The sequence below is a fragment of the Chenopodium quinoa genome, unplaced genomic scaffold, assembly GCF_001683475.1.
Source record: "Chenopodium quinoa cultivar QQ74 unplaced genomic scaffold, ASM168347v1, whole genome shotgun sequence".
In the NCBI taxonomy this organism is placed as follows: domain Eukaryota; kingdom Viridiplantae; phylum Streptophyta; class Magnoliopsida; order Caryophyllales; family Amaranthaceae; genus Chenopodium; species Chenopodium quinoa.
The window spans coordinates 1-11350 of NW_018742213.1; positions in this window are offsets into that span (position 1 = coordinate 1).

Genomic DNA, 11350 nt, shown 5'->3' on the forward strand with positions numbered 1-11350 from the left:
GTGTGAGTAGTTTCCTTAATCCGGGATCTTGCTAAGCCCGATTATGATTGATGTATAAAGTAGATCTTTAAATTCCCCAATAATAATCCCAATTGACATGCTTAATTGATTGTGTTTATGCCAATACTAGATTAGGAATAATTAGTATTGTTATCATCCCTTTGTTCTTATTGCAACGGAAGTTGGGTATTAACGGGATTAGGTTATTCCAATTAAGGGTTTGAAGATCATCACGGAAGTAGATGATTGAATAATTAGGAATCTAGGCATGGTGTTTAATGTCCCTTATTCGCTTGATTCCACGGAAGTAGGCTTGATAGTTAATTTGGGAAGCCATTGATAACTTGGAAGAGACCTTTGGTATTATTATTAGGGATTGCTTTTCTTCTTGTCAATTGATTTATATATTGGGGGTAGATTTATTAGTTTATCAATCATAATCGTGGTAATGCTTGATCTTGGATGCTTTAGTTTATTGATTAATATTTCCTCTAGTAATTGTGTTATTTAATATATTAGTTGATTATTATCATCCATTATTGATTGGTGACGTGCTTAGTGATTAATTGAGTCTGATTAATTGAATGAACCATAGTCTCTTGGGATTCGATCCTTACTTGCCCTACTACACAGTTAGAAGGAATAGTTAGGTTATTTTTGTTAGGTACGCGATAAGCCTATCAAATTTTTGGCGCCGTTGCCGGGGACTAACGGTTTCATATTGATTTTCCGTGATTCGTTTTTACTAAGCGTTGTTTGTTGCTTCGGCTATTGCCTCCTGTGTTTTTGATGTTCTTTGCCTAGTTCTTTGTTGTATGCAAACACGTCGCTCAGGGTCAGACGACTTAGTGCCTCTCGATTCAGAAATTGAAGCGACTGCAAGAAGACGAAGAAGTAGAAGAAGAGCAGGTAACAGAAATATGGAAGACCAAGCAACAAAGTCTCTTTTGGAGTACGGTATCCCTGACACAACAACCGGACTCCTTTCTAGCATTGTTAGACCACCTATCACCGCTCAGAATTTTGAATTGAAACCGCAGTTTATTCAATTCATATCCAATGATTCATTTGCTGGCACACCTCTTGATTGCCCAGTGAATCATATAGATGGTTTCTTGGAAAAGTGTGACACTATGAAGCTGAATGGTGTTACAGATGATGCTCTTAGACTTCGCCTTTTTCCATTCTCATTACGGGATAGGGCGAAGGAATGGTTAAGAGATGAGGGTTCTGGTTCCTTTGATACATGGGATAAACTAGTAAAAGCTTTTCTGGTCAAGTTCTTGGGACAAGAAAAGACTGCAAGATTAAGGAACGAGCTATCCACTTTCAGGCAATCAGATGAAGAATCCTTATATGACGCATGGAGGAGATTCAAGAGATTACAGAGACAGTGCCCTCATCATGGCATACCTGAATGGATGTTAATCCAAACCTTTTATAACGGTCTAACCCATGAATTCCGGATCTATATCGACGCCGCATCTGGAGGCTCCCTTTTAACTAAAAATCCAACCGAAGCAAAGGAGCTGGTTGAGAAGATGTCAGCCAATGACAACTATCACCCAGGCGGCCGAAATAGTGTCAAGAAAGGAGGTAAATTAGATGTTGATGCTCTAACTCTTTTAACTAGTTCTGTGCAGGCACTTTCAAGCAAGTTCGATAGATTACAAACTGGATCTTCTAATAATGTGCTAGAAACTTGTCAAATGTGTAATACTCAAGGTCACATCGCACCTAATTGCCCACGAAATTCGAATGAGGTATCAATTGAGGAAGCCAATGCCTTCTACAATTCCAACCCTAAAAGACCATACGATCCCCATTCTAATACTTATAATGAAGGTTGGAAGAATCACCCAAATTTCTCATACAAAAACACCCAGGCCCAGCAAAATCCACCTCCGCCCCCACCTCGAAACAACAATTATAATCCACCTGGTTTTCAACCAAGACCACCCCTAGTACAACAACCCATGCAACCTATGCAACCACTCCCTCAAAAATCCAATCTCGAACTAATGATGGAGAACTTCATCAACACCACAAATAATTCCATCCAACAGTTACAAGCCCAGAATAAGCTCATGGAAAATCAAATAAGCCAACTTGCTCATCAAGTCGGCCAATCTTCAAAAACACCAGGTACGTTTCCTGCCAAACAGAGCAACCACAAAAGGGGCACATGAATGCTGTAATTTTAAGGAGTGGAAAACAGTTGGAAGACCTTCCCGTAAGGGAACCATCAACGATAGATATTGAGGGAATGAGTGAAAAACAGGGGATTTTGCAAAATTCTTCTTCGCCCGGTCAGACCGGGCAATGTCCGCCCGATCGGCGCGAGAAGCAGTCGACGAAAAAAACAGGGGACTGTGCGAATTTCTTCTTCGCCCGGTCAGACCGGGCAAGGTCCGCCCGATCGGGCGCAAGAAGAAATTCCAGACAAACAGAAGAACATAAGCAGCTCTTCTTCGCCCGGTCAGACCGGGCAATCACTGCCCGACGGGCGGGAGATCCAGACAGCCTAATTCCAAGGAATGATGTTCAAGAAAAGCCACGGGAACCGATCCCACCTCTCGCCCCATACATGCCAAGAGTCCCTTTCCCACAGAGGTTAGCCCAGGCTAAGTTAGAGAAAAAGTACGGTAAATTTCTAGACATCCTTAAGAAACTTCACATTAATATACCGTTCTTGGATGCAATTTCTGAAATGCCTTCTTATGCAAAGTTTTTGAAAGACATGCTATCTAACAAGAAGAAGCTTGCAGAGAATGCTACTGTTTCTCTAACTGCAGAATGTAGTGCCATTCTGCAAAACACTCTTCCTAAGAAACTAGGTGATCCAGGCAGCTATTCAATCCCAGTGAAGCCTCGGAGATATAGAGATCAATAGAGCGCTATGCGATCTTGGTGCAAGTGTAAGCCTTATGCCGCTCTCCATCTGCGAAAAGCTTCAAATGGGTGAGCTAAAGCCTACAAGGATATCTCTGCAACTTGCAGACAGGTCAGTTAAATTTCCCCTCGGTATACTTGAAGATGTTCCATTGCGAGTTGGTAAATTCTTTATTCCATGTGATTTTGTTGTTATGGAAATGGAAGAAGATGCCCATGTCACTATTATTCTTGGTAGACCATTCTTAGCTACTGCAGGTGCAATTATTGACATGAAGAATGGGAAAATAACATTTGAAGTAGGGGATGAGAAAATGGAGTATTCATTACCTGAATGCTATGGGAAATCCGTCTATGGGTGAGACTATTTGTCAAGTGGATGTCCTCGATGATCTACAACAAGAACAACTTCCCCTGATCAAAAAGGAAGATGCTCTTGAAACGGTGTTGATAGGGAGTATCCATGATGAAAGATTGGGAAGTAAGGGAGTACACGAGGCTACTAGAAGACGCAAAAGCTAATCCAATCATCGCTCCAGTCAAGGAAGTCCTTAGTACATCGAGTGTTGGGGAGAGTTCGACGCCTCCCGAGGTAGAAGTTGAAACCCCTTCCTTCTAATCTTAAATATGCATATCTTGGTCCTAAAAATACATACCTGTTATTGTTAATGCTGAGCTTAATAACATTGAATTAGAGAAACTTCTCGCTGTTTTAAGAAAATATAGAAATGTTATTGGGTATACCATTGATGATATCAAGGGTATTAATCCTCTTTTTGTATGCATAAGATCATTCTTGAGGACGATCATGCCTCCTCTAGAGAACCTCAAAGAAGGCTAAATCCAACTATGATGGAGGTAGTCAAGAAAGAGGTTCTCAAATTGCTTGCTGCAGGAATAATCTACCTATCTCAGATAGTAAGTGGGTTAGTCCTGTACAAGTAGTACCAAAGAAAGGAGGTATGACAGTTGTCAAGAATGACAAAGGCGAGCCTGTTGCCACAAGAACTGTTACAGGGTGGCGGATGTGCATTGATTACAGAAAATTAAATAAAGCCACCGTAAAGATCATTTCCCCTTGCCTTTCATTGATCAAATGCTCGAACGATTGGCTTAACCATTCTTTTTTCTGTTACTTTGGATGGATATTCCGGTTTTTTTCAAATCCCCATCCGCCCTTGTGATCAGGAAAAGACTACATTCACATGTCCATATGGCACCTTCGCATATCGCAGAATGCCATTCGGACTGTGTAATGCCCAGCCACGTTCCAACGGTGTATGATGGCTATTTTTCTCAGGTCTCATAGAAAATTCTATGGAAGTTTTTTATGGATGATTTTTCTGTTTATGGTTCATCTTTCGATATTTGCCTTTGATAATCTAACAAAGGTGCTCCATAGATGCCAGGATGTCAATCTGATATTGAACTGGGAGAAGTGCCATTTTATGGTACAACAGGGAATCGTTTTAGGCCATGTAGTTTCAAACAAAGGGATTGAGGTGGACAAAGCCAAAGTAGAGGTAATAGAGAAACTTCCCCCTCCAAATTCTGTGAAAGAAGGAGAGCAAGTCCTTCTATTCAATTCAAGGTTGAAACTATTTCCAGGGAAACTCAGGTCAAGATGGTCGGGCCCTTTCACGGTCTACAAAGCATATCCTTATGGCACCATTGAATTATGGAACAACACCGGGGGCACCTTCAAAGTCAATGGACAAAGGGTGAAGCACTATCGAGCGGGAGATCCTATTGAAGAAAAGTCAGATATCACATTCTCTTCCTCACCACAAACTCAATGAGGATGAATACGGTCAAGCTAATGACCTTCTAAACAAGCGCTTGCGGGAGGCAACCCGATTCTTTTTGAGGAGCCGTCGAGATTCCTATGCTCTCCTTACGCTGCAATGAGGCCATTGCCGCATTTAGCTTGGGGGAGTTGCTTCGTACATGTGGTACTCTCTCTCTCTTATCTCTCTTATCTTTCTTGTTTTATTTTAGTGTAGTTATTTTAGTTGTTTTTAAAAAAAAAAAAAAAAAAAAAACATACAAAAAATACGATCCAATGAATAATAAATCATGCTTCCCTGTGCCCCATTCATGAAAATTGTTTTAATTCTTGGTATATGATGACGAGTATTGTGGATAGGTTAGCCATGATTTTGATGTTTGATTACTTGGATGTCTTAACATGAGTCAATTTTGCCCAACTACTTGTGAATATAGTGCTTGACTAGTTGATTTGGTTAGGAATGTGTGTTAGTTCCTGGTATGTCAATGAAGTTGAGTATTGGTTTATAACTTTGAGTAATGTTTGCATGACTCATTAATATGCACATTGAGGAGGACGAAGGCATTTGTTCCTCTAGGTGGCTTTCAGACGATATTAGATACATTTGTTCCCTTCTTGCTACCCATGTTGTTGCTTGTACCCTTTTATTGTTTATTTTGCCACATTACAAGCCTATTTAAGCCCCATTGGTTACTAGTCCCAAGCTTGGCTTGGGGGAGCTAATAGTGAGTGAGGTGAGGGAGTTGTAGTGTGCATGTAATCTGCACAATTTTGGGTGGATTTGAGAAGTTTTTATTTGTTCTTATTGTTGTGGATTGAAAAAATTGAAAATTTATTGTGCAAAGAAAAAATTCCAATGTGAGATGAAAAAAAAAAAGGGAAAAGAAAGAGCAAAAGAAAAAAATTGTTTCAATGTTCAAGTGTTCTAATTGAAGGCTGCTCAAGAAAAAAAAAAGGAGAGTTCAAAGTTTGTTTGTTCACTCAAGTTCTATAATTTTATATTTTGTATATATGAGTGAAATTTTAAGTGTTGGAAATTTTTAATATAATTGGATGTTTGGTGAATTTTTGGTAGAGTTGAGTTGTGTTGGAGATGATTTGGTCATTAATTCATTTTGATCTTGGTTTTATTTATTAGGATTTTGGCTCCCTTAAGCATAGCTTTACTCTTACATTTTCCAAATATTTCCTACCTTTTATCCTAGCCTTACATTACAAGCTTTGAAGACCTTCTGACCTTTGTGCATAGAGTTGTGTGAATGTGAAATTAGTTGTTTTCCAATGCAAAGAATGATTTGATATATTTCGAGTCGACTGCTAGGTTGAGTGCTTGTTTTCTTTAAACACACGAGTGCGTGAGTTTGGGAGGGCATTGTTCACATTTAAAGGAGTTGGATGGAGAGCGATCGAGTATATCTTTTACTCGCCACATAAATGAGAGTTGAGTGTGTGAACACTAGTCTTGAATTCTATATGCTCTTGTGGTTTGCTCTATTTGACTATTGTCAGACAGGATGAGTAGTCAGATGGATTTGATTGGTTGACTTTGATGCATAACTGTCGAGTTTACCTTTAATCGTATTTATTGATTTGAATTGCTTTTGGGGTGAAGTATTGATTTATTTATTCATTGCTTTGCTTAGGGACAAGCAAAGGTTTAGCTTGGGGGAATTTGATATACGTGTTTTATACAATGGTTTTCCCCGGTTTTACTTAGTAATTTTATATGGTTTTGAGCTCTACGGAGCCATTTCTTGCTAACAATCTCTTCTTTAGTGTATTCGATTGTTTTAGTAAGCTTTTCAGGAATATGAAGCGTTTCTAGGCAATTGGACGTGTTTTTAGTAGATTCGGAAGAGTTGATAGCCAAGAACTGCAATTTATGTGGAGTGCCCGACCGGGCATGGCTTGCCCGGGCAGACCGGGCAATGAAGAGTTCACAGGAAGAAGCCCAATTCTGAACGGTGCAACGCGCGCCCGATCGGGCAGGCTTCGCCCGGTCAGACCGGGCGATGAAGAAGTCAAGTTATGAAGATGCAATTCTGGAAACGTGTTACGCGCGCCCGACCGGGCGAGGTTCGCCCGGTCTGACCGGGCAAAGAAGGAAAACTGTCGTATTTTACGCAGCCTTCCTCCGCCCGATCGGGCGAGATCTGCCGGTCTGACCGGGCGATGTTCAAGATTGCGCGATTTCAGCTATTTCCGAATTTCTATCTTTTGGGGGTATAAATACCCTTTTGTAATTAACTCTTAGAGTGAGTTTTTTCATTAGTTTTTCTCCTTAAGCCCTAGAAAACTCTCAAGAACCCTAGTTTTATTTCCTTTAAGCAATTTCAATCTTTTAATCCCAGATTAATCAATTGTTCATCAACAATTTGAGTTCTTTCAATTGGAGTAATTGGTATTTATCTTACTTCACTCTTTTCTGATATTCACTGTTCTCTAAATATGTTTTCTTTACTGTTTCTTGTTTTTGAACTTGATTTTGATTTTATTATGATGTGTGAGTAGTTTCCTTAATCCGGGATCTTGCTAAGCCCGATTATGATTGATGTATAAAGTAGATCTTTAAATTCCCCAATAATAATCCCAATTGACATGCTTAATTGATTGTGTTTATGCCAATACTAGATTAGGAATAATTAGTATTGTTATCATCCCTTTGTTCTTATTGCAACGGAAGTTGGGTATTAACGGGATTAGGTTATTCCAATTAAGGGTTTGAAGATCATCACGGAAGTAGATGATTGAATAATTAGGAATCTAGGCATGGTGTTTAATGTCCCTTATTCGCTTGATTCCACGGAAGTAGGCTTGATAGTTAATTTGGGAAGCCATTGATAACTTGGAAGAGACCTTTGGTATTATTATTAGGGATTGCTTTTCTTCTTGTCAATTGATTTATATATTGGGGGTAGATTTATTAGTTTATCAATCATAATCGTGGTAATGCTTGATCTTGGATGCTTTAGTTTATTGATTAATATTTCCTCTAGTAATTGTGTTATTTAATATATTAGTTGATTATTATCATCCATTATTGATTGGTGACGTGCTTAGTGATTAATTGAGTCTGATTAATTGAATGAACCATAGTCTCTTGGGATTCGATCCTTACTTGCCCTACTACACAGTTAGAAGGAATAGTTAGGTTATTTTTGTTAGGTACGCGATAAGCCTATCACTAGCCCAGTTCGATGTAAGGTTTATGCCATAAAAAGCTATTAAAGGATCCGTGGTATCAGACTTTCTAGCAGACTTTCCAATAGAAGACTCGACGCCAATACAAGACAATGAATTTCCATATGAAGACCTAATGGTCACTGAAGATGATACTTGGACCTTGTATTTCGATGGAGCCTCAAACCAAAAGGGATGTGGCGTTGGAGTACTACTAGTATCACCTAAAGAGGAGCATGTTCCAATCTCCATAAAGCTTGATTTCGACGTTACCAACAATGCTGCTGAATATGAAGCATGCGTGGTAGGCCTTGAAACAGCTTTGGCATTGGGAGTAAAGAAGTTAAGGATATTCGGAGACTCTTCTTTGATCACCAATCAGATATCTAAAAGTTGGAAAGTAAGGAGCGAAAGCCTAGCCCCTAACCAAACCTATCTGGAAACTCTTACCGATCAGTTAGAGAAGGTAGAATACACATATCAACTTAGAGAAGAAAACCAATTTGCTGATGCCTTGGCAAGATTAGCCTCAATGGTTAGGATTCCCACGAAAATCGAGCAAATGCCTCTAACTATTGAAAAAAGGCACAAACCAACATACATCTAGGCCATAGAAGACGACAAAGTAGTCCAAGGTGAAGAAGAAAAAGAAGAAGAAGAAGAACCATGGTACACGGACATACTCAATTATGTCACCAATAGAGAATACCCTCCTCATGCTGACAAAAGAGCAAAGCGAGCATTAAGACTTTTGGCTTCTCAATATGTACTCATAGACAACGAGCTACATAAAAGAGTACCTAAAGGCCGAGCTCTCCTATGCGTAGGAAAGAAGGATGCACAAAGAGCAATGCGAATAGTCCACGAAGGAATCTGTGGGACACATATAAATGGCAAAATGTTTGTCCAGAAAATAATGCGAGAAGGATATTATTGGACTACAATGAATAGGGATTGCCATCAATACGTGAAAAGATGCCCTAAGTGCCAAATTTATGCCAATTTACAACATGTCCCTCCATCTTTGCTCTACACCTACACATCGCCATGGCCATTCTCTACATGGGGAATTAACATCATTCGCAAAATCACTCCCCCAGGAACAGGAGGCCACGAATTTATCCTAGTAGCAATCGATTACTTTACAAAGTGGGTCGAAGCGCAATCGTATGCTATACTCACTGCAAAACATGTAGCACTCTTTATCGAAAGAAATATTATTTGTCGATATGGAGTCCCACATGAAATGATAAGTGACAATGGAACTCACTTTCAAGCCGAATGTAAAGAATTGCTACAAAAATACGGCATTCAACATCATCATTCTTCCCCTTATAGACCTCAAGCAAACGGAGCAGTCGAGGCAGCTAATAAAAATTTAAAGACTATCATCGAAAAAATGACGGAAAATTATAAGGATTGGTCTGACAAGCTTCACTTCGCATTGTGGGGTTATCGCACGTCAATCCGTACATCAACAGGAATTACGCCAATTTCCTTGGTATATGGAATGGATGTCGTACAACCTGTCGAACTAGAAATACCATCTTTACGCATCGCGTTAGAGAGTAAACTCGATGAAGTTGAATGGACTAGGGAAAGTTACGAAGAATTGATTCTACTCGATGAGAAACGACTAGAAGCTCTACATCACACTCAGTGTTACCAAACTCGTATGGCTAGGCATTTTAATAAGAAGGTCAAGACAATAAATATCAAAGTAGGAGACTTGGAATTAAAAGCGCTAAGGAAAAATGTTTTAGACCCAAGGGGTAAATTTAGACCTAATTGGTCTGGACCCTACATTGTCAAAACAATCCTGTCAGGAGGTGCAGCAAAACTGACTGATGTGGATGGCAATGAATTCTCAAACATGACAAATCTTGACCAACTTAAGAAATACTACCCATAAGTACTTGAGTAGGATACTCAAGAGAGCTACGTTCGGCCTGATTCCTTAAGAAAGGATACGTAGGCAACCCTTTACGGGTGCGGCCACTTTATTTCTCGACATCTCCGCGTTCCAGAATTAATTAAAAATTCAACAGAAAATCGGCGAATCATCGGCGTCGCAGAAAAAAGAACCTGGCGCCAGCCAGAAATCATTAGCGCCAGCCGATGAAATTGGCGCCTGGCGCCAAACTTCAATGGAAGGCGCCAAATGCCAATGACTGGCGCCAATTCGGAAATAAACTCTGGGCGAATTTCGGTGTTTTTCGAAAAATTTTCGACTTCCGTACTCGAAGAATTTCTGGAAAATTGATTTTTTTTCGATTTTCATTGCTTTAATAAAAAAAATTTAAAGTAAACAATTTAATTGAAAGCTGAAATTTCATTAATAAAATAACATTACATTATTGATGGAATTTAAATAAAGCTGAAATAAATTAACTTTAAATAAAAATAATAATCTAAGTCTAATAAATTTAAAGTTAAGCAATGCTCTTAATCTTTCTTTTCCTTTCTAGCTCTTTTACAATTCTTGTCTGCTTCCTCCTCTTCATCCATAACCTTAGCTAGTAGGCATCCTTTAGAGGACCTACATTCAATTTTGGAGTAGATAGTCTCCCCTTCAGCTAACACTCCATGCTTCTTTTCCACCCAAGACTTTTTATCTGTGGTGTTAGCTTTCCTTTTCCCTTTATCTTTAGTAGCACCTTTCTTCCTAGGCATTGCAGGTGTTTTGAATTCAATTCTTGCACCTAAGCGTTCCTTGGCAGGAATCACCCTGTCACCTAGACGATTCTTCACATCGGTTCTACCCTGATCAATCGAAGATTTCTTCAGCAACCACTTCTTTACATCATTGGGCAAAGAAGGAGGGACCTTTTGGGTAATCACTTCCCATAAAGGTCTAGCACCCCAGTAAGCATCAAATCTGTCTACTTCTTGAGAAATAGGGTACTCAAAGGGAGGACGAAGATCTCCAGAAGGAATATTCTGAAGCAAGTCGTATTATCTTTTTACCCTGCAGGGGTAATAATAAGTTACACGAGACAAGCTTGGAAGACGGCAGAAAGGTTGCTTGTTCACACCAACCATCCTTTCTATTTTCCACCATGGGACGATCCACTTGATAGCAAAATCACGTGATCAAAGACTTTTCTCCACCCATGGCGCCCAATTTTAGGGATGCGCTTCTTCCTTCTCACGAAGAAAATGGGAGTATATTTCTCAATATCGTCCGGAGGGCTAATTAATCCTAGCCTCTCCATTAGCCACATCTGTAAAAACATTGCAATGCAAATAAATTATTATTACAATACAAAAATATGTTTTTTTGATTTCTATAATTAAAAATATTATTTTTCTACCTGTAATAAAATTGGAGAGCCGCGAAAAGGCGCTTTAGGGTCCCTTTTCAATTCATCCAGACTAATCATAGTCTCTCCAACTATCAATGGCATTGGATTTCTCCCAGATTCAATTTGTTCTAGTACAGTGGTTATAATTGATTGACCTTCATTATTTTTACCACTACTGAGAAAA